The sequence below is a fragment of the Loxodonta africana genome, chromosome 5 (assembly GCF_030014295.1).
Source record: "Loxodonta africana isolate mLoxAfr1 chromosome 5, mLoxAfr1.hap2, whole genome shotgun sequence".
NCBI lineage: Eukaryota > Metazoa > Chordata > Mammalia > Proboscidea > Elephantidae > Loxodonta > Loxodonta africana.
Window position 1 is genome coordinate 80,492,701 of NC_087346.1, and position 25,066 is coordinate 80,517,766.

At 38.9% G+C, this 25,066-nt stretch overlaps 1 long non-coding RNA gene across 1 annotated transcript in view; it reads left to right on the forward strand.

Moving 5' to 3' along the window:
• Positions 1-416: 416 nt before the first annotated feature.
• LOC135231440 (uncharacterized) overlaps positions 417-25,066 on the forward strand; it is a 31,313-nt gene continuing 6,663 nt past the window's right edge. Inside the window, exons 1-2 of the long non-coding RNA XR_010322072.1 lie at positions 417-1,353; positions 18,848-19,037. This is a non-coding gene — a long non-coding RNA (uncharacterized LOC135231440). The remainder of the gene's footprint in view (positions 1,354-18,847; positions 19,038-25,066) is intronic.

Sequence of the window (25,066 nt, forward strand, 5' to 3'; positions counted from 1 at the left end):
GCAATTATCTTGATTGCATGTTTGATCAATTTCAGGCAGCAAAAGTTGGAAAAAATCTTCAATTTCTTCATTTTCAGCAGTAATAGTTGGCATGTAAATTTGGACAATAGTCGTATTAACTGGTCTTCCTTGTAAGCATATGGATATTATCCTATCATGACAGCATTGTATTTCAGGATAGATTATTTTAATTAATATTACTCATGAGTCTGGCATTTGTTAAGCACTGGGCAATCTAGACTCCTCTTGGCTTGGGCCTTATTTGTGCTCCTTATGTCTCTCATCCTCTTCCTGGGGCCAGGGACTAGAGCAGGCATGATTTTTCTTATGAAGGTGACACAGGTGCAAGAAAGCAAGCCCATCCAGGCATGTTTTTTTCAAGCCCCTGTTTACATCATGTCTGTTGACATTCCACTGGGTACAGGAAGTCACATAGCCAAATCCAGAGTCAAGAGGTAGGGAAGTACTCTTTATCCATGAACGTGGAGGTGAAAGAGTGTATATATACATTTTTAACAATAATCTAATCTGTTTTAATAACAGTGCCAACTTCAAAACATTGTTGAATATCAAATGCAATATTAATTTATGTTAGTTATATGCCCAGCACCATAAAAGAAAGGTCTGACAACCTGCTTTCATAAAGATTACAGCCAAGAAACCCTATGGACCAGTTCTGCTCTGTAGCATATGGGATCACGATGAATTGGCATGAATGCAAATGGCAATGGGTGTGATGATTAAGATTGTGTGTCGACATGGCTGGGCCATGATTTTCAGTGTTTATGTGTGATCAACCCCATGATTGAATCTACTGTGAGTAACCAATCAGTTGAGAGGGTTTTTCCTTGGGGGTGTGGCCTACATCCAAATATAAGCAGAAGTTCAGGCTTTTTGTTCACTGGGTCCTGTAGCTCTGTCCAGTTCTTGGGACTTGAGGTAGCAGCTTCTCTGCTGATCTTGGGATTCATTGATCTTCACAGCCTGTGAGTGGAGCCCTACTCTCCAGCCAGTCTTGAGTTCACCACCCCTGTAGCTACACGAATCAGGAGAAGCTTTGCCATCTTGTCTGCCAATCTTTAGATTCATCGATATTCACAGCCTGTGAGCAGGAGCCCTGCTATCCAATCTGCCAGTCTTTGGTTTGCCAGTCCCTGCAGCTATGTCAACCAGGAGATGTCTTGCAGTCTTGCCTGCTAATCTTAGGATTCGTTGACCTATTCACAGCCTGTGAGCAAGAGCCCTGCTTTCTGACCTGCTGATCTTTAGATTGCCAGCTCCTGCGGCTTCATGAATTGGGAGAAGCCTCTATTTTAATCCACAGATTTGGAACTTTCCAGCCTCTACAACCACGTGAGCCATTTCTTTGATTTAAATCTCTCTATATATTTGGTTTTTTTTTTTTTTTTTTTATATATATTTGTACGCTTTACTGGTGTTGCTGCTCTAGAGAAGCCAGCCTAAGACTTTTGGTACTGAGAGTTGTTCTAGGGAAACAAAATTGTAAGGATGAGTTTTCTAAATTGATTCTCAAGTCTGGATAGTCTTAAAGATGGTGATGATTCTGCTTCCAGCAGTAAATAGGGCATTGCTAATCCATGGTGTGAGATGGCAATGTAAATACCAGCATAGCAGGGGAAGGGGTCTGGGGACCATGGTTTCAGGGGACATCTAAGTCAATTGGCATAATAAAATCTATTAAGCAAACATTCTGCATCCCCCTTTTAAGAGTGGCATCTGGGGTCTTAAACACTAGCAAGTGGCTATCTAAGATTCATCAATGAGTCTCAACCCACCTGGATCAAAAGTGTATCTTCATTTGTATCCTTTTTGCTATAACACTATAGTTATAAGAATAACATTTCCTGAGTTCTTTAAGTCATTCTAGCAAATTGTTGAGCCTGAGGGAATAATGGGTACCAACAGGTCAAAAATGAGGAGACCTGGGGATTCCCAAGCTTGAAGTTGGCATCTGAAGTCTTGGGCAGACTTGGCAGTCTGGAGGACAATGACCTTTAGCTTGTGAGATCTGTCTGGTGGTTACAGTCAGAGGAAGGAGTGTTATATTTGCAGTTGGTGTCAAAACAGAATTGAATGGATTTGGTCATTAGCACATAGTAAATGCACCATAAATTTTAGCTAATTGTGGTGGTTAAGATTGTGTGTCAACTTGGCTGGGCCATTATCCTCAGTGTTTTGGCAGTTGTATAATATTGTAATCACTTCCTTATTGAAATTTGCTATGGGATCACTTCCATGATGGAATCTGCTGAGTGTTATCAGTGGGGGCTGGGCCTGTGGCGGTTCACTGCCCCCTCAGCCTTTATCTCCACACCCTCTTCCACCTACTTCCTTCCTGCTTGCCTTGCCAAGGCTCTTAGCTTGTTCTGGATCTTGCAGATGTCTCTTATCCATTTCTTGGAACTTGAGCTAGCAGCTTACCTGTCGATTTTGGGATTTGTCAATCCTCACAGCCTGTGAGCAAGAGTCCTACTCTCTGATCTGCTGATCTTGGGTTCACCAGCCCCTGCAGCTACATGAATCAGGAGAAGCCTGCGGTCTTCCTTGCTGATCTCGGGATTTGTCGACCATAGCAATCTTTGGGCAAGAGCCCAGCTTTCCGACTTGCCAATCTTGGGTTTGCCAGCCCCAGCAGCTACATGAATCCAGAGGAGCCTCTATCCTCATCCAGGGACTTGGGATGTTCCAGCATCTACAGTCAAGTGAGCTGTTTCCTTGATATAAATCTCTCTCTCTGTATATATATTTGTATGCTTTACTGGTTTTGCTTCTCTAGGGAACCCAGAGACACTAATTTTATTGTGTTTGGCTCTGGAGATAAAATAGACATATTCCTTGTCTTCATAGCGCTTATTAAGAAAGCAGATATTGACTATGTAAATACAAGAAGTGCCAGGTACTGTGGGTAATATTTGAAGGCACACTTTTTAGAGAAAGCCCTCATCTTGCAGCAAATCTAATAGTGAAATTACAAATTACTTCAATTACAACCTTTAGCACTAATATCAAACAATCAAACTTGAAATATTAAACACTTGAATGCCAAGGGTTTAGTGTATTGCAATAGCCTTTGATCCAATCCTTATGCCACCAAATTTGCCCCTCTAATTTATTTTCAATCATAATAGCAGAGTTATCTTTTGAAATGTTCAAATCTACTCTCCTGAAAACACTTGAATGCCTCCCATTTGCTTTTTTTTTCCTTAGACTGTAGGAGGCTGAATAATGTTCCCCAAAGATATTAGGCCTCAATCCCTGAAACCTGAAATGTTAACTTATTTGGGAAAAGGGCCTTTGCAGATGTGATTAAATTAAGGATCTTGAGATGGGGAGATTTTTCTGAATTTTCTGGATGGGCCCTAAATGCAGTCATGCGTATCCTTATAAGAGGGAGCAGAAGGAGTTTCGCAGATAGAAGAGGAAAAGGTGACGTGAAGACAGAGTAGAGTGATGCAACCACAAAACCAAGGAATGTCTGTAGCCATGAGAAGCTCAAAGAGTCAAGGAAGGATTCTCCCCTATATGCTTTAGAGAGAGCACAGCCCCGCTGACACCTTGATTCTGTCCCAACGATACTGATTTCAGTCTTCTGGCCTTCATAACTGCGAGAGACTAAATTTCTGTTGTTTTAGGCCACCGCTTTTGTGGTAATTTGTTACAGCAGCCACAAGGCACTAATTTCTCGAGGTTACTTTAAAGTATGCATTAAAAATACTCGTATTTCCCTCATCAGGTTGTCTCATTGTCTAAAAAATTAATTAGCTCATTCATTCAAGATAGCAAGCCATAATAATGTATTTTAAATAGAAGGAAGCCAATACAGGGCTTAAAAGCATTTCTGGCCTTTCCAAGAGTGTCTAATAAAAATCTAGAGGAATATAAGGTGACTTAGACCTAAAGGTTAGATGCAGACATGGCATTGAACAACCTCCTATTGTTTCTATTTCTGCAATTTTGTGCTTGTATTTGGTGTGATGGATACCTTTTATATGGCATTTCTTGTCATGGTCTTGTAAGTTCCACTGAATGATTTGGTGGAGCTATGCAAATAAGGTGCTTGTGGCTCTTATTTGCAATCCTCCTGTAGCAAGGGGATTGGACAGGTTGCTAATAATGCAAATATGGTACATAGTATCCTTGTGGGGGTGGGACCATACAAATAAGGTATCTGGAACCCTATTGAGGATACTGGCCAGTTTTGCCATTCTGCTAGGCTTAAAATGAGCCATTTAAGAGGTGGAAATGGGTGACCTCACTACCACCAAAAAAGAAGAACTAGGACTGGAGTGCATCCTTTGGACCCAGGGTTCGTGCACTGAGAACCTTCTTGATCTAGGAGACAGAGAGAGAAAGGGCTGGAACGCTGGAGATGGCTCAAAATTGTGAGTAGCAGTGGCAGAGAAATGGCGATAGTAGAACCAGGAGACTGGTGCAAGATGGCACAATGGGCTTCCCGGCCCATGGAGCAAGGCAGTTACAGTGAGTGTGTTGACCCCCTGAGAGAGAGAACCGAGCACCTTGGAGCAGTAGGTCTGCTGGCAGAGTGAAGTGCCTCCAGGCACTCGTCAGCTGAGCTAGGCTTGCTGACCCATGGAGCTAGAGAGCTTTGTGCCTCCGGTCTGAGACTTAATGGTGGAGAGGGGCGCCTCTGGACACTTACCATTGGAGCTAAAGAGCTTTGCAACAATTGCCCAAGCAGGGCAGAGGCTGGGCCCAGGGGCCAAGGAGCTGAGGGCCAGAGAGAGGTCTGCCTGCAGGTACAGCTGAGAAGAGGCTGTCCTGATCAAAGAACTGTATCCTGAGTTGTTCCTGACCATGAATTTTAACCTGTTACTTCCTTAATAAACCCCATAACTGTGAGTATGGTCTGTGAGTTCTGTGTGGCCATTGCAATGAATTACTGAACCCAGTAGAAGAGTAGAGAGTGCCACGGGAGGGATGACTGGTGTCAGAATTTGTAAAAAGTTTGGAGAGAAGAAATATGTCTGACCTCCACCTCATAGGAATCAGCTCTAGGCTGATGCTGATGGTGATTGTCTCTCTCCCTCATGAAGTTAGAGGAGCTCAGATGCCCCTGCCACGCCACCATTTTTACAGTATGCTAAATGTTTAATGCATATTTATGGTTACATAAAATAATTTTTCAAAAATAAACTTTTAATTTTAGAACAATTTTAAATTTATAAAAATATTGTAAAGATAATAACAAATTCCCATATATCCTATACCCAAATTTCCTTATTATTAATGTCTTAAATTAGTATGGTATATCTGTAACAATTAATAAACCAATATTGATATGTTGTTATTCACTGAAGTCCATACTTTGTTCAGATTTCTTTAGTTTTTATCTAATGGCCTTTTCCTGTCCCAGGATACCATATCACATTTAGTCCTCATGTCTCCTTAGGTGCTTTTTGGCTGTGAGAGTTTATCTTTCCTTGTTTTGATGAAATTGACATTTTTGAGGAGAGCCGGTTAGGTATTTTGTAGAATGTCCCCCAACTGGGATTTTTCTGATGCTTTTCTCATTACAATGGGGTTAAGATGGGTTTGGGGGATGAAGACCACAGAAGTAAAGTGCCATTTTCATCACATAATATCAAGGGCACATATTTATCCACATGATTTATCACTGTTGATGTTGACCTTGATCACCTGGTTGTTTGTCAGGCCTCTCCACTATAAATTTACTATTTTTTTCCCCTTCCCAAACCATACTCTTTGGAAGGAAGTCATTATGCAGAGCTTACACTTAAGGAGTAGGAAGTTATATTCCCTATTCTCAAGTGTGGTGCACTTTCAAAAATTATTTGGAATTCTTATGCACAGGAGATGTCTCTTCTTCTCCATTTACTTATTCCTTCAATCATTTATATCAGTTTCAACTCAGGAACATTTATTTTATACTTTGGGTTATAATCCATCCAACATTACTTGATATATTTTGTTGTTAAATTGTTTGAGCTTTGGCCATTGGTAGCTCTTTCAGTTGGTTCCTGCGTCCTTTTGACATGCCCCTCTTGTCTTGTTTTTTGATTACTTATTCCTTTAAGATGCTATAAGATGCTGTAGGATCATTGTATATTTCCTGCCCCAGTCCTAGAATCACCCATTTCTCCAAGGAGCCCTGGTTTCTTTTATTTAAGAATGATATTAGAAACCAAGTTCTGGGTGCTAGATGTGCTCATTGCTGTTAGGGTCTTGATTCTTTTAGGCTCTCTTGAAGAAAGGAAATATATGTGTGTAATTAATCCATGTATATATATGTTGTCGTTGTTGTTAGGTGCCATCAAGTTGGTTCCGACTCATAGCAACCCTGTCTACAATAGAACAAAACAATGCCAGTCCTGTGCCATCCTCACAATTTTTATGCTTGAGCCCATTGTTGCAGCCACTGTGTCAATCCGTCTTATCGAGGGTCTTCCTCTTTTTTGCTGACCCTCTACTTTACCAAGCATGATATCCTTCTCCAGGGACTGATCCCTCCTGACAACATGTTCAAAGTATGTGAGATGTAGTCTCTCTATCCTTGCTTCTAAGGAGCATTCTGGTTGTACTTCTTCCAAGATGGATTTGTTCTTTCTTTTGGCAGTCCATGGCATATTCCATATTCTTCACCAGCACCACATTTCAAAGGCGTCAATTCTTCTTCGGTCTTCCTTGTTCACTGTCTGGCTTTCGCGTGAATATTAGGCAATTGAAAACACTATGGCTTGGGTCAGGTGCACCTTAGTCTTCAAGGAGACATCTTTATATGTACATACCTACAAATATTTCTATATGTTACCATCTATATCTATATTAAGCCTCACATGAGTTCATACTGATGTCTCCAACTCCAATTCATTAACACATGGGTCATTCTAGCCTCTTGGCCTTGCTTATCTGTAAATTCCCACTCCAAAAGTGAGAAACCTGGCTTCCACCATCTGCCATCAATTTATTAATAGTCCCATTCCTATATACATATATACAGCAATATCAGAATTGGTATATTATACCCTGTGGGGCTCAACATTATCAACTAGAGTTCATGTGCATCTCCTTGTGCCTTTAGTTTTATGAAGTTCATTTCCAAAGTTACTTAGGTGACCACTTCTTCCTCCACCTCAACATGGGATTGCCTCATGCACTTGTAATACAGTTAGTTTCTTTTTTCACAGTCTACATAACATCCCAGGATCCCCTGACCTCCTAAATAATTTTTTTTTTGCATACATTAAGGTTAACTTTTTGTGCCATAAAATTTCATGGGTTTTGACAAATGGATAGTATCAAGTATCCAACAGAATCATTCAGAATCGTTTTGAATCAAAACCCATTGCCATTGAGTTGATTCTGACTCACAGCAAACCTATAGGGCAGAGTAGAACTGCCTCATAGGGTTTCCAAGCCTGTAAATCTTTACAAAAGCAGACTGCCACATCTTTCTCCAGTGGGCTGGGCTGGTGGGGTCGAGCTGCTGACCTTCCGAGCACTTTAATGACTACACCACCAGAATAGTATTAAAAGAAAAGTAAATTATTACCACCCTAAAAATTACCTGTGCTTACCTTATCAATTTTCCCCCTTCCCCCCGACAACTACTGACCTTTTTACCATGGCTATAGTTTTCCCTTTTCCAGAATGTCATATAACTAGAATTATACAGGATTTTCAAACAGCCTTCCTACACTTTGCATTATGCATTTAAGGTTCCTCCATGTCTTTTTGTGACTTGACAGCTCATTTCTTTTTTTTTGCTAAATAATATTCCATTGTAGGAAATGATGAATGTACAACAGCTTGTTTATCCATTCACCCATAGAAGGCATCTTGGTTGCTTCCAAGTTTTGGCAATTATGTATAAAGCTGCTATAAACGTTCATGTGCAAGTTTTATGGGGACATACATTTTCAACTAATATGGATAAATACCTAGTAGTATGATTGCTAGATCTTATGGTAAGCCTGTGTTAAGCTTTGTAAGAAACTAAACTCTCTTCCAAAGCAGTTGTACTATTTTGCATTCCCACCAGCAATGAATGAGGGATCCTGTTCTTCTGCATCCTCGCCAGCGATTGGTAGTGTCAGCTTTTTTGGATATTAACCATTTTTTTTTTTTTTTTTTTTACTAGAGGTAAAACAGTATCTCATTGTCTTAACTGGCATTTCTCTAATGACCTGTGCCACTGAGCATCTCTTCTCATGCTGGTTTGCCACCTGTGTTATCTTATTTGGTAAAGTGTCTTTTAATATCTTTTACCCATTTTATGACTGGTTTTTTTTTGTCTCTTATTATTAAGTTTTTATCCATAAGGTCTTTATTGACTAATTTTTAGGAGTGCATCACTAGGCCCTTCTTCCTAGTTGGATGGTGGGACTCCTTTCAATTCTGTCTTACAACTTCTCTGCTTACATTATTCATCTGGTCTTTCACGTTGTCTACTTTTTTCACTAGAGTCCTTAATATACTAATTATAGCAGTTTTTTATTTCTTGTCTGGTAATTCCAACATCTGTGTTATATCTGAGTTCTGATGCTTGTTTTGTCTCTTCAGACTGTTGTTTTTTGTTTTCTTGTCTTTCAGCATGCCTTGTAATTATTTTTTTATTGAAAGCTGGACATGATGTAACAGATCATGGAAATGGGGTAAATAGAGCTTTAGTGTGAGGTTCTCTGTTAATCTGGCTGTGATTTGACCTATATTTAGTGTTTAAAAAAAAATTTTTTTTTTTTCCACTCTATATACATAGGTAGCTGCAGGAAACTCTAGTGGTGTAGTGGTTAAGTGCTGTGGCTGCTAACCAAGAGGTCGGCAGTGCAGATCTACCAGGTGCTCCTTGGAAACTCTAGGCGGGCAGTACTACTCTGTCCTATAAGGTCACTATGAGTCAAAATCAACTCAACAGCAACGGGTTTGGTTTTTGGTTGGTAAGTGCCAGAGCTTAAACTTTCTCTAGTGTCTTTGTGTGTGTATGTGTGTGTGTGAGAGAGAGAGAGATTGGCCTCCTTACTGTGGGCTTCTCTAAGTACTCCTCCTCAGAGAAAGTTTGCTCATCTTGCAGCTCTTTTAGCTATTATTCACTGTTGCTATGCTGGAGCTCTGTTGTTGTGGTCAAGTATGTGGGAAGAGAAGTACTCTATGATCACGTGATTAAATCCCAGATTTTTAGTGAGCCTGTGTCCCTAGGCTATGACCTTCACAAGTGTTTACTGACCTGTTTTTCCTTCTTTAGGTAAGACAGAAAGGCTAGAGGGGCTGAATTGGAAGAAATGCCCTTTCCCCAGAAGGGATAAAGTTCTGGTAAATTCTCTCCTCTGAAGAATAGGTCTTTGCTATGCAGACTGATCTGTGCATACAGGTAGTCCCTGATGTACAACATATTTGAATTACCAAGAACCACACTTAGAACCATCCATTTAAAATATATATGTATCTTATTGTTAGAAATATGTACTACATACAATGTTGCAGTGCAAAATTTGCTGATGTTATCAACTCATGCCAACCCCCAAAGACAAATAAAGATCAAATTTTTAAAGATACTGATAATAAGAGGCAATAATAAAAAACTAAAAAAGAAAAATGAGGTACTTGAGTTATGTCAGAACGAATTTATGACTCCGAAATGGAACTACACTGTAAGTCGAGGACTACCTGTATTTACCTTCCCCATGCCAGAGCCAAGAAGGGTGTTTCTCAGATCTTCACCCTGAGAACCTGGTGGAGCTCCTGGAGATAAAACCCATTAAAGCTTAGGGTGCCCCCTAAGACTGCAGTCTCCAGGAGTTTCTCTCTTTCACAGGAGTCTACATTGAACCTCCAATAATTCATCAATATTACCATTTAAGTGTTCCTTCCTGTTTATGGTTCCAGCAGCTTCTGTTTCAGGGAGGCAGATCTCATCAGTCAGTCTCAGGATTCAGCTGTCTTTCTCCATTTTGGGGTGGTGGTTTGCCCTGCGACCTCAGTTCTCTGATAGGTGTAAGAAACGGTTTATTTTTAACTTGTTTAGCTTTTTCTCGTTGTAAAGATGGGAGTAATAACTTCCAAGCTCTTTATATGTCAGAGCTGAAACTAGATTCCTATCAAATCATTTTTTAAGTAGGAAAGATGTTAGGTATACATTACTTTCTTCTTTGAAATAGATCTATCTCATTCTTAAAAACATTCCCCAAAGAAGCTCAATTCATGTATTTTCCAATTTGTGAAAATATTCATTAAAAAATCATTATGAGATGCAAGAAATTTGCCATAGAAAATCAGAAGACTGTGTTTATTTAACCTCTGTGAACTTTCTTTTCGATTGGGCGTCTTCCAACCCAAAACAGAAACCTATGAATTTAGCTGACAAATTGAATTGTACAGTAACAGCAGAGACCCGAGGAAGACAATACAGGGAGCGAGTGCCTATGAGCTTACTACTTATAATTAGAAAAAAAGACAGCATCAGGGGTACAAAGAACCTGTGTAATAACTATTATTATTATTTCTTAAGCACTGCTATAGAAAAAGTGAACAAAAATTGTTTCATAGGTGTAGTCGTAGAAATGTCCCAGTAAAAATATAGATGAAACTCATTGGATTTCCATTACCTTTCTTGGGGCAGGGGGGAAGTGTCTTTAAACCCATTGTTCCTATTTATGTCCTCTCTGAATAGGCCTCATACAGGTGTGTAAACCAGGAAAACCAAACCCGTTGCCCCCAAGTCGATTCTGACTCATAGCAACCCTGTAGGACCAAGTAGAAAAGCCCCATAGAGTTTCCAAGGAGTACCTGGTAGATTTGAACTGTTGACATTTTGGTTAGCAGCTATGGCTCTTAACCACCACACCACCAGGGTTTCCTTACAGGTGTGTAAACACCAAAAAACCTGGCTCAATTCTGAGTCATTTTCATTTGAAATAAAAAACATGTAAGCATTAGATTAGTGTTGGATTTAGTCTGTTCCATGTACTAAATGGACTCCAAAAGTTTACTTGTGTCAAAGAGAAAAATTAACAACAGACATAAAATTAACTAATCACATTAATAAAAATTTGATTTTCAGGGTTATTTTCTTGTCCATGTGATTTAGGAAATAGTATTGGAGTCATTATTCCCTGTCCTTTAGCATGTGACTCAGCTGGAACTAGGCTCACAAGGGTTCACAAGGACACAGCACCTGGGCCCTGAGGTATAAAGACAATAGCTAAGATAATCTTGGAAAGTATCTTTTAGGGAACCTTTCACATAAGCCAGAACACAAAAGACTTTCCACTCTTATCTTTCTGTATTAACATTTAGTGAATAGAAACTTCTTGGGCCAGCCAAGACCCTCCTGACTGTTCTTTCTGAAACCTGTACCAATGATTGTTGAGAGGGACAATTCAAAACATAGGATCAGTTCTAGCCAATCTTAGAAAAGATGAAGTTTTAGATGGTTTTACCCATTTTGTAATGTTAACATTTACCGATGACTCTCAGACACAGCCGTAGCGGCATGCTTGTCCATTTTCTCGCTTTTGTCTGTTCTGTGACATTTCCTTGAACTCTGGCAGACATGGCTCTGGCAGCAAGCTTGTCAGCTTCCCACTTTTGCCTTTTTGAATATATGCCAAATAAAACTTTCTTTTTGCTTTGCTTAACTTTGTGACTTTTTTTTTACCCTACATGACGTGAAACCAAATATTAACCATAAAAAACCAGGACTAAAACTGCAAAAGAATTTAATCCCCCCCCCCAGAGGTGGCTCTACAGCAATGTAAATTTGTGTTTTCCTGCTAGAAAAGGGTAGTCAACAAAACCATTATCTAATGATTACATGGAAAAGACTCTAGGCTCTCTTAATTTAAAATTCAAAAGGTCTCATGGCTGCAGATGGGTGGAAGGCCATTTGTTTTTAGTAGCCAGAAGGCCAGAGACCACTTTGTGACCTGGTATCAGTTGATCTCAGTAAAAGCAGGAGGGCAGGGTTCAATTAGTCATGTTAGCCATTGGTTGATCTTTTATTCTTCTCCCTCCTCTTCTCTTTATGAGCCTCATTGCAACTAGCCTACTTTGTGCCATTTGCTTTTGTTTTAGAGTCAGAATGGTCTCCCTATATGCATATAGAATAACTGCTTAGAATAAACCATAAGTCTCCATTTCTTTGAGTTTTGATTATTTTTAACATTTGAATATCTGCTTTGGTGGCAGAATTGGCCTAGGGACCCATAGTGAAACCTGAGAACAGGTTCAGATTACAGTCTGTCCTAGAATCCCTGGGCTGAGCAGGCAGCCAAGAATAGCCACAGGTACCGGGTGTGTTGAGTAGGAAGAAAATCCTTCAGGTATGAGCTGCGGTGAACAGATTTTCCTCTCAGGACAGGACAAAACAGGATGTTCTAAAGTTCTTAAAGAAGGCTTCTAGGAGCTTCTCTGGCAGTTGAGAACGGAAGCTGTAGTAGACTTGTAGAGTTTCATCCTTAAAGATTTTCGGATAGAAAATTATTTAAAAAAGATTAACTGTGTATGTTTTAAGTGAAATCTAGTCCAAAAACAGGGAAATGGTCTGGGTGAGTTCTTGGGGATTTCACTCTGCTAATGGCGATTTTCACTATTTTTAAACTTCGTTCCTGAATCCTAGGGCCCATGCTGATTTGCCTGAGGTTGTTTCACAAGGTTGAGTTATAGTTTTATCTGTAACATGGGGCTGACAGAACACACAATGTGGAATAGTTCAAAGTTGAAATAATTTCACATCTGTAAAGTGCTAAAAAGAATGCCAGACACATACAAGATGCTCAAGAAATGGTATGTCAATTCCCACTAAACACACACACAAGCATACACATACAAAACACTCCACCTCACGTGAAATCACTGTCCATGAAAAAAATTACAGATGAATAGTAATATGAATGCCAAAATGTTAGAAATAATGGATGCCAGAATGTTAGAAATGGCCCTTTTATTACAAAATAAATGAAAGTTTCACAGATAACAACTTCTTCTTTTGTGGGGAGTGTTGCAACATTGTGACGACTTAGGAAGTGTTTTTACGTATGCACAGCAGTTAGCTATCTGGGGAATACTTAATTATAAACAATGACTCTTTAAAATTTAGAGTGGTTAAAGCAAAAAAACCAAACCCAGTGCCGTCGAGTCGATTCCAACTCATAGCAACCCAGGACTTGTCTTTTGCAAAAGAGAGAGTTGAGTCATAGTATATAGTATTTTTTGAACTTCTGAGCATTTTTGTTTGGGGGGATAAGTAATGAAGAAAATAGTATGTTTATTTTAATTGTTTAAATGTTGTGTGGTGTACTGTGGAAACTAATTTTATTTTTAACTGTTTGTAAAGTTTCTAGAGCATGAAGGACAAAAAGAAATAAAGTGATTCCTTCCTCCAGTTTTTGTTTATTCATTAGTGTGACGTCTGCCTTCATTGCTGTTCCTGAATCGGTGTCAATTTTGTTGCAAATGCTGTAAGATAAACTTTATGAGTCTGAACTTTATGTTTGCCTTAGCATTTTTTCAGAAAGCATAAACATTACATCATTATGAAGTGGCTGCATATTGGAATTCTTATTTTTTTGAAGGATACAGCTAAGTTATTTTAAAAAAGATTAATTAAAACTCTGAGAACTCTTGAAAGTATACATTTTATTGATTTAAATTTTTTAATCACCATCGTAAACAGTAATCTGTAGGCGATCAGAAAAATTCAATAACTGATAAATTCTGTAGTTAACTATAAAACTATAGGTAAAAACTATAGGTCTACTAATACCTACGGCAAATACTCAGAACATTATTTTTTCACTTAAACCTTAGCCACAAGTGTTATTTCTGGCATTAGACCATAATGAACTTTACAATCATTTGTTTCCAGTCACAGAACTGAAACAGGCTGCTCGGCCATATTGAAAACCCCAGTCAACACGGCTTCCCCCTCTCTCTGTCTTGCTAACCACAAGCTTGTTTTGAGCAGGAAGTCACAGCAGGTAGTGGCTCCATCCAGTCCACTGCCTAGCCCTAGTTACACCCTGAAGCATGCACAGATTGAAATCACATACTTCAACTGACCACCCCACCCCCCCGCCCACCCCCAAAATATAGGCATGGGAGGGCTAAAGGCAGAAAATTCCAGGTACCAAACCCAAACCCCTGACTCCATTGGAAACAAAAAGCTCCCCAGCCCCCTTAGTCAGCGAGCACTTGACCTTAAGGTCACTAGACCCCACGCGCTCCTTGTATGCGCAGACAATAAACTTTTCACTTTCTGTTTCCGTTGCAGTCAGTGTCCATCCTATTTCAATCAGCTAATAAGACAGGTCAAGAACCCGAGTGGCACTCAGTTACAGAACCACTGTATTTTTTCTCTTTTTACTAGCTATATTAATTGTGTTGATTCCACTGGTTTAATGAGAATAATTTTGCAGTATCAAGGTAAAAAACAATATCAGTTGAAACAGAAGGGTCATAATTTGATCCTTAAAACCCCTATGAGGAAGATATGACTGTTATTCCTTGTAATTTATTATTATTTTATGTTGTTGTTGTTAGCTGCCATGGAATCATTTCCGATTCACGGCCCATGTGTGCAGAGGAGAACTGCTCCATAGAGTTTTCAAGGCTTTGAGCTTTTGAAAACAGATCTCCAGGCCTGTCTTCTAATGTGCCACTGGGTGGGTTCCAACTGCCAACCTTTTGGCTAGTAGTTGGGAGTGTAACCCTTTGCACCGCTCAGACACAGGAAACCAGGTTTTGAACCTAGCAGTAAGGAATCAGAATCTTGTCTTGACTTCCAAGCTTTATTGTGCTCTTTGGAAACCTTATGGGGCAGTTCTACTCTGTCCTCTAGGGTCCGTATGAGTCGGAATGGACTCGCTGGCAATGGGTTTTTTGCTTGGTGTATTGCATATTATATGCAATGCTATTAAAACCGTATTTATGTTTTACATAGTTCTTTTATGATCTAATTAAGTATATTGTTAATGAAAACAATCTTATAAGTTATGATATGAAAAAAGAGGGAAATAAAAAATAAATAAATAAAATGGTAGGCTTAGAACACTGTCATGGATTGAATTATGTCCCACCAAAAATATGTGTATCAACTTGGTTAGGCCATGATTCCCAGTATTGTGTGGCTGTCCTCCATTTTGTGATTGTAATTTTGTGCCGAGAGGATTAGGGTGGGATTGTAACACCACCTTTACTCAGGTCACCTCCCTGAACCAAGGTAAAGGGAGTTTCCCTGGGGTGTGGCCTGCACCACGTTTTCTCTCTCAAGAGATAAAAGGAAAGGGAAGCAAGCAGAGAGTTGGGGATCTCATACCACCAAGAAAGTAGCACCAGGAGCAAAGCACGTCCTTTGGACCCGGGATCCCTGCACCTGAGAGGCTCCTTGACCATGAGAGTATTGAGGACAAGGACCTTCCTCCAGAGCCCACAGAGAGAGAAAGCCTTCCCCTGGAGCTGGCACCCTGAATTTGGACTTTTAGCCTACTTTACTCTGAGGAAATTTCTCTTTGTTAAAGCCATCCGTCTGTAGTATTTCTGTTATTGCAGCACTAGATAACTAAGACAAACACTCATTAGGAAAACGTTTCCACTGAGCAGATAAAAATCATAACACGTAGCCATAAACTTGCATGGCTTAGAGTAACAATAAAGTTCTCAAAGATACATATAAAATCTCAGGGCCATGTGATGAGACAGTAGAAGGCCTGGGTGCACAAGTTACTAGAGCTCAAGAAAAACGTAGAAGTAAAATTTCATAGAATGAAGGCCTTTTAAAAATAACAAAAGTACAGACATTGCTTAAAATACAACAGGGGACAGAGGACAGAATTGAGAAAAGCCACCAAAGTAATTGATAAAAACAAGATAAAAATAATTACTATAGTAAGAAACCTTAAGGTTTGTTAAAATTTTATACTAATGATAAAAAGGAAGGAAACTGTGGTATTTTGGACCAATTCTTCCACTGAAAATAACTAGGAAAGCTGGGGCAAAAAACAAAATAAAAGGAATCATTAGATAGCTAATGTCAGAGAGGCAATGAGGAGTCAACATTTCAGAAAATGGTTGGCTTAAGGAGGTAAATCCCACACTGCGGGCTGTTTTTCTCCTTGAAGTGATTCCCAACAGCGAAAGAAGTAGCTAAAGGACTGAAAAGCTGAGCAGAGCTTTAGAGACAGAAGAATTGTGGATAAAATTGAAAGTTTAGAGTCTACAGGAAGAAAGCCTTATTGCCACACCCAGGCCTTTTATTGGGAACTTGAAGGAGTAAGGATGAACCAGACCTAGACTAGACCTCACAGGGGTAGAAGACCCATCCTGAGGAGCCTCTGACCCTGATTGGATTAAAAAAACCAAACCCATTGCCTTGGAGTTGAGTCCGACTCATAGCGACCCTATAGGACAGAGTAGAACTACCCCATAGGGTTTCCAAGGAGCGCCTGGTGGATTCAAACCGCCAGCCATTTGGTTAGCAGCCGTAGCTCTTAACCACTATGCCATGAGGGTTTCCTGATTGGATTAAGGGGATCATAATCAGTAGTGCTCCAAGCTCCCATCTAAAAGCAGAAGTAAATCGTCTGCACGAAGGTAACATTATCTAGAGGTTCAAATCGGCTCTACAACTAAAATACATGATAGTAGTAATAAATTGGTCAGGAGAGGGGTAAATGAAACTGAAGTATTCTAAGGTCCTTGTAATGATTGGTGAGTAACAAAAGAAAAAGTATGTATATATATATATATATATATATATATATATATATATATATATATATGGCTGCTGAGTCAGAATCGACTAGATGGCAATAAGTCTGGTTTTATATATATAATATACATATATATTGTTGTTAGGTGCCGTTGAGTTGGTTCTGACTCATAGTGACCCTACGCACAATAGAATGAAACACTACCCAGTCCTGCGCCATCCTTACAATCATTGTTATGCTTGAGCTCATTGTTGCAGCCACTGTGCCAATCTACGTCATTGAGGGTCTTCCTCTTTTCCACTGACCCTGTACTTTGCCAAGCATGATGTCTTTCTCCAGGGGCTAATCCCTCCTGACAACATGTCCAAATTGTGTGTGTTTTATATATATATACATATAAAACCAAACCAAACCCATTCCCATCCAGTCGATTCTGACTCCTAGCGGATTTGAACTGCCAATCTTTTGGTTAGCAGCCATAGCACTTAGCCACTATGCCACCATGATTTTCTTGATGATATATATATATATATATTTATATGTATTTTTTGCCAACCGCACCCTCCTTCTGTGACATAGTTTTGTAAACGCAGTATGCAATTTTTTTACAGCAACATGTAAAACAGATGAGCACAGTATGCTCACAAAAATACCTGGGTGGGGGCACAGTTGGAAAAAAAAACAGAACATGTGTGTTATTTGCATGAAAATACAGTATATCAATTTAATAATTCAAAGATACATTTTTAGTAGGTAACCACTAAAAGAATAGTAAAAGAATATAACTAGTAAGTTAATAATATGGAGCACTGGTGGCATAGTGGTTAAGAGCTCGGCTGCTAATCAAAAGGTCAGAAGTTCAAATACACCAGCCACTCTTTGGAAATCCTATGGGGCAGTTCTACTCTGTTCCATAGGTTTGCTATGAGTCGGAACCAGCGCGATGGCACCTACCAACAACAGAGGTAATGAGGAAATTAAAAAATAAAATACTCGGAAGACATCCACAATTTGTCTCCAACTTCTAACTAGCCAGAGCTCATAAGAAGTAGCGCGCCAGTCACCAGTATTGATTACTCAATGAATATCGTATCATTCTGATCAGACTCTGAACACACAAGATGCTCCCAGGGCATTAGCCCATGGAAAGGAGCTTTTATTATAACAAGAAGCAGACACCACACCAGAACAAATTCAGATTCATTTTGGAGCGTCCCCTTGACTAGGAAGGCTGTCCCGACAGAGATGACAACTGCTCTATTATAGCACCCCACTTTGTGCTGTAGGTGAAGGACTTAAAATGGGGGCCTACCCTCTCCCGGTCCCCGCCAGGCCAGGTAGATTTAGTAAGGTGGGCTGAAAGCTTCTGGTACACGTACTGCCCACTAGCACAATAGCTTAGGGGGCCATGAGTCCCCTCACCCAGCTATTTTTGTACCCCAAGCCCACATGACACACTACAAGGACAAACATCAGACCTCAGAGGGTAGGAGGGCAGTCATTCACCCTTCTTTCCTGAGGCCTGTTCAGCCCTTAACTCGTTTGCACATATTTGATTGTTCCCTGGCAGTTTTATAAAACAAAATTCCCTTTGATGGCTCAGGCCATTTCCAGAAACGAAAGGACAAACTTACTTCTTTGTCCCACAATACTTGATTCCCAAGAAGGCGCCTTCAAGCAGATGTCTGTTTTTGCCCTTAGATTTTAGGTTAACATCAGTGGGAAGGCTGTTCCTCATCACCTTGACGCCCATCATAGGAAGCAGAAAGTCTATCATTCAATTTTAAATATTGTGGATTTCCATTATTATTTTCTTTTTAATTCATGAATTATTTAAAACTAAACAATTTTTAGTTTTTAGTTCATTTATTTGTTTGCTTTTTGCTACACTTTATTGTTGATTTCTTATTTATTGCTTTTTAATCAGAGAACTTTGGCATGACTTATATTTTTAAGAGTTTCATTGAGGGGTCCCATATATACTTGAAAAGAGTGGACCCTAATTATGTGATAATATGTGTATCTTTTAGATTAAACGTATTAATTGTGTTACATTCAAATCTTCTTTTTTACACTAAACTTTCGATTGCTTGTATGATCAGTTTTTGAGAGACATTTTAACCTATCTAATGTGTGTTTCTCAGTTTCTACAGGTAATTCGGTGGAGCAGTGGTTAAGAGCTCAGCTGCTAACTAAAAGGCCGACAGTTTGAATCTACCATCCACTCCTCAGGAACCCTATGGAGCAGTTCTACTCTGTCCTATAGCATCTCAATGAATTGGAATCTACTCGGCTGCAAGGGGTTTATGACTATGTGTTTCTCATTTTCTGCAGGTAATTCTGTCATCTTTTGTTTTATATATATTTTGGGTTATTAGGTGCCCATTTGGTAGCATATGGTCAGGAACCAATGGTACTCAAAGAAGAACTCCAAGCTGCACTGAAGGCATTGGCAAAAAACAAGGCTTGGGGATTGACGAATTATCAATTGAGTTGTTTCAACAAACAGATGCAGTGCTGGAAGTGCTCACTAGTCTATGCCAAGAAATTTGGATGATAGCTACCTGGTCAACCAACTGGAAGAGATCCATATTTATGCCTATTCCCAAGAATGGTGATCTAACCTAATGGTGAAATTATCAAACAATATCATTAAAATCACACAAGCAAAATTTTACTGAAGATCATTCAAAAGCGCTGCAGCAGTATGTCAATAGGGAACTGCCAGAAATCCAGGTCAGATTCAGAAGAGAATGTGGAACCAGTGATATCATTGCTGACGTCAGATGAGTCCTGGTTGAAAGCAGAGAATACCAGAAGGATGTTTACCTGTGTTTTATTGACTATGCAAAGGCATTTGACTGTGTGGATCTTAACAAATTATGGATAACAGTGCGAAGAATAGGAATTCCAAAATACTTAATTGTGCTCATGAGGAACCTTTACATAGATCAAGAGGCAGTCGTTCAGGCAGAACAAGGGAACTATGAGTGATTTAAAGTCAGGAAAGTTGTGCATCAGCGTTGTATCCTTTCTCCATACTTATTCAGTCTGTATGTTGAACAAATAATCCTTGAATCTGGGCTGTGTGAAGAAGAATGGGGCATCAGGATTGGAGGAAGACTCAACAACCTGCATTATGCAGATGACAGAATACCTTACTTGCTGAAAGTGGAGATGACTTGAAGCACTTACTGAAGAAAATCAAAGACCACAGCCTTCAGTATGGATTACACCTCAACATAAAGAAAAAAAAAATCCTCACAACTGGACCAATGAGCAATATCATGATACGTGGAGAAAAGATTGAAGTTGTCAAGGATTTCATTTTACTTGGATCCACAATCAACAGCCATGGAAGCAGCAGTCAAGAAATCAAAAGACACATTGCATTGGGAAAATCTGTTGCAAATGACCTCTTTAAAGTGTTGGAAAGCAAAGATGTCACCTTGAAGACTAAGGTGCACCTGACCCAAGCCATGGAATTTTCAATCTCATCATATGCATGCAAAAGCTGGACAATGAATAAGGAAGACAGAAGAAGAATTGACGCCTTTGAATCGTGGTGTTGGCGAAGTATATTGAATATATCATGGACTGTCAAAAGAATGAACAAATCTGTCTTGGAAGAAGTACAACCAGATGCTCCTTAGACGCAAGAATGGCGAGACTTAGACTTACATGCTTTGGACATGTTATCAGGAGGGATCAGCCCCTGGAGAAGGACATCATGCTTGGTAAAGTAGACGGTCGTTGGAAAAGAGGAAGATCTGCAATGAGATGGATTGACACAGTGGTAGCAACAATGGGCTCAAGCATAATGATGACTGTGAGCATGGCACAGGATGGGGCAGTGTTTTGTACTGTGGTACATAGGGTCGCTATGAGTGGGAACTGACTCGAGGGCACCTAACAACAACAACAGGTACATACAAGTTCAGGATTATTATAGTTTTTGTTTTGTATCCTTATTCAAGGTCTTTTTGTCTCAAGAGAAATTTTTGAGATACCCCAAAATCTGTTTATTCTGATTAATATTTTATGTCCATTTTCTGTTGGTGAAAATTAATCTGATATCTATGTATCTGTCATTTGGTTTTATGTGTATCTTTTGTCAATAACTGGATGCCTGGATTTCATCTTTTGTTCTAGTTTGAAAATCTCCAACTTTCGATCACTTGTTATAATCCATGACTTATTCTAACTTATCTCTATCATCTCAATTTTTAAAATTTTTCTATTGAATATGATTTTAATTTCTATCTTTACTTTTTTTCTGCCTTTTATTGGTTGAAAGGTTTTTCTTGATATATTTTTTACTCTCATTTTAGAAGTGATACATAGTATTCATCTGCAAGGCAAAAATATTTAATGATATTGATGGTTAACCATATTTTTACATTAAATCTTAACTTTTATAACATTGTCTCTTTTTAGTCAATGTGCCTGTTCTTTATTTGAACAAGACAAGGACCTTTAATTTCTTTCTGAATTCTCCCTCCCATCTTCCTTATTATTGCTGTCTAGTATTTAAGTTCCACATTGTTTTCTAAATGCTGCCCAAATTTAATTTTTATTCAATATTTATTTAGATTTACCAACACATACCTCTGATTTCCTTGCTGGTCATTGACATCTGCATGTCATTTCTTCCTCCTGGGCTCTTTTTTTTCTGTTGAATTTTATTCATTGGTAGTTCTTCCAGTAATGGTAGTGAACTCTTAATCTTTCATACCAAAAACCAAACCAAACCCAGTGCAGTCGAATTGATTCCGTTTTTTTTTTTTCATATTGACCCTATAGGACAGAGTAGAACTGCCCCACAGAGCTTCCAAGAAGCCTGGTGGATTTGAACTGCTGATCCTTTGGTTAGCAGCCGTAGCACTTAACCACTACGCCACCAGTGTTTCCATAGTCTTTCATAGAAACAGAAAATTATAAGCCCTGTGTTCTTTAATTTAGCCTTCCCTAGCAACTAGAGCCATATGTTATAAGCCTTACTCATGGGTTAAATGAGAAATCTTAAAAAGGATGGGAAGACAATTAGCTCTGGTCCCTGGAAAGGTAAAACACTGATTAAACCACAGATAATTATATAAATAACAGAGATGGTTAACAAATGTTAACTGGTGAGTTATCACAAAATAGCATTAAATTTATTATCTTTTCATCATAAAGTTGAATTTCTCTATAAGTCTAATTATTAAGAAAGAAAATGAAATTTCCAAATATTATTGACTTGTAACATTGAAAATTTGATGTTATTTTGTAATAATTCACCAGTTAACATTTGTTAACCATTTCTGTTATTTATATTATTTTCTATGATTTAATCAGTGTTTTACCCTTCCAAGGACCAGGAGCCCTGGCAGCATAGTGGTGAAGAGCTTGACTGCTAACCAAAAGGTCGGCAGTTTGAATCCACCAGCCACTCCTTGGAAACCCTATGGGGCAGTTCTACTCCGTCCTATAGGGTCGCTATGAGTCAGAACCAACTTGAGGGCACCTAACAACACAAGAACATTGAAAACAAAAAATATTTGCGTTAGAAAATTGTACCTGTTTAAATATTTGCTACAGAAAACTATTTACTTGAAGTTGTAAACTATGATCAGAGAAGAAAAATGTGAGACTAACCCATTAGCTAAGATTTCACTGAAGTTTTGCTTGTTGGAAAGCATCAAAATTCTTTGTTGCTGAATGTCTTTATTTTGTTCTTACTATTAAATGAGTAGAATTTGGTATTAACAAAACATGTATTTTTCCTAAATATTTTGAATATTTTATTTCATTGTATTATGGTTTCTATTTTTAATGGATTCAGGTTTCAGAAAAATCTGCAGCCATTCTAACTGGCTTTTTAAAATTCATTTCTTTTCTGGTTTATTTGAAGATTTTTTTTATTCTAACATTTTGCCTTTTCATTATGATTTGTTTAGTTGTAGATTTTGTCCTTTTTAAATTCATCTTTCTTAGGACTAGGCATACATCTTCAGTTTGAAGATCCATGTCCTGCTTCAATTTAAAAGTTCTTAACCAAATTGCTTTAATATTTGTTCTCAACTATTTTTTCATTCTGGAACTCATAGTGCACTTTTATTAGAAGTTTTTATACCTTACATTTCTTTATTTCTCTGTGCTGTGTTTTAGGTAAATTACTCAGATCTCATTTCTACTTCTCTAATTCTCTTTTCATGGATGGCGAAGGACCAGGCAGTGTTTCATTCTGTTGTGCATACGGTCGCTATGAGTCGGAACTGACTCAACAGCACCTAACAACAATTTTCTCTTCAGTTGTTTCTAACCTACTGTGTAATTTATCTACACAGCCTTCTGCTCCTCAAAGACTGTATTTTTCAATTCTAGAAATTTGATTGACTGCTTTTTAATATCCTACCATATAGGTTGATTTCTTTATCTCTTTGAGCATTATAAGCTACGTATTTTTTAAGGTCTTTTACATCACACATAACTCTAATAGAGCCCTGGTGGTGCAGTGATTGAAAGCTCAGCTGCTAACCAAAAAGTTGGCAGTTCGAATCCACCAGCCAATCCTTGGAAATCTTATGGGGCAGTTTTTTTTTTATTGTCTTTTATTGAGCTTCAAGTGAACGTTTACAAATCAAGTCAAACTGTCACATATAAGTTTATATACACCTTACTCCATACTCCCACTTGCTCTCCCCCTAATGAGTCATTCCAGTCTCTCCTTTCGTGACAATTTTGCCAGCTTCCAACTCTCTCTATCCTCCCATCCCCCCTCCAGACAGGAGATGCCAACACAGTCTCAAGTGTCCACCTGATACAAATAGCTCACTCTTCATCAGCATCTGTCTCCTACACATTGTCCAGTCCCTTTCATGTCTGATGAGTTGTCTTCGGGAATGGTTCCTGTCCTGGGCCAACAGAAGGTTTGGGGACCATGACCGCCGGGATTCCTCTAGTCTCAGTCAGACCATTAAGTATGGTCTTTTTATGAGAATTTGGGGTCTGCATCCCACTGATCTCCTGCTCCCTCAGGGGTTCTCTGTTGCGCTCCCTGTCAGGGCAGTCATCGGTTGTGGCCGGGCACCAACTAGTTCTTCTGGTCTCAGGATGATGTAGGTCTCTGGTTCATGTGGCCCTTTCTGTCTCTTGGGCTCTTAGTTATCATGTGACTTTGGTGTTCTTCATTCTCCTTTGATCCAGGTGGGTTGAAACCAATTGATGCATCTTTAGATGGCCGCTTGTTAGCATTTAAGACCCCAGATGCCACATTTCAAAGTGGGATGCAGAACGTTTTCATAATAGAATTATTTTGCCAATTGACTTAGAAGTCCTTATGGACCCTATAGGGTCACTATGAATCAGGATCAACTCAACAGCGATGGATTAATTCTAATTACTTACACGTAAATTCTAAATTTCTTAGGTCTGTGGTCTCTCTCCTTATGAAATTCTTCATGTTTTATAGTTTTTGTTTGTGAGCTCATCTGTTCATCTTTAGTGAAAAATATTTTCTCTGGAAGGCTATCACATACTCATGATTATGGAGGCCTCTCTATGGGACATTTTATGTTAGACTCTACTTGGGTGCAATGACAGCCCCTGATTCTAAATCTTTCTGTCTTGTGTTTTACACCAGTTTTCTCAGTTTAGGTTTCCCATACCATGTGGGTAATGAGATATTTGGTCCTTGTATCCATTTTTGATATATCTTTAAATTCTTATTTTTTGAAGGTGACTCTGTTTTTATTCACAGCCTAGAGTGAATATTTTGGCTCCTACTGAGACCTTTGCTCACTGGTGGAGATTTTCTGGTCCTTGTTCATGAATAGAGCAAAACCTTTCTAGCTCAGGGCTCTGAACATCTTTTCAAAAAGGACGTTAACATCCTCAGCTCTAAGATACGTATTTGATTCAGGTTCCAACCATGACCCTTTTCACCCCATTATGTCTTCAACTTCTGTTTTATGGTGCTGGAATCAACACTTTCTTTTTGGCACCTGGGAATTTCCATTTATTTATTTATTTTGAATTTAGTCATGTAGTAGCAATTTTTGACACTCAAGTCATTTTCCAAATTAAAATGTAAGCAGAAAAATGCTATAGCTATGATGATGTCAAAGAGCATAAAAAAAGAACTTTACAAAGCTATGTTTCGAACCTTAGTAATAGATGGCATTAGATTCTGCTTAAAACGAGAAATACTGAAAAGCTATAATGCATAGTTTTGTTGTGACAAACAAAGTTGTGTCAATGGTAAATGAACATTCTTGTTGAAGTGATATTGAAGTTCAACCTGTCTCACATTGTACTTCAAATGTTTCATTAGAACTGATATGTGAACAGCCATCTGTACGTTTGGAAAGATGCCAGATCAA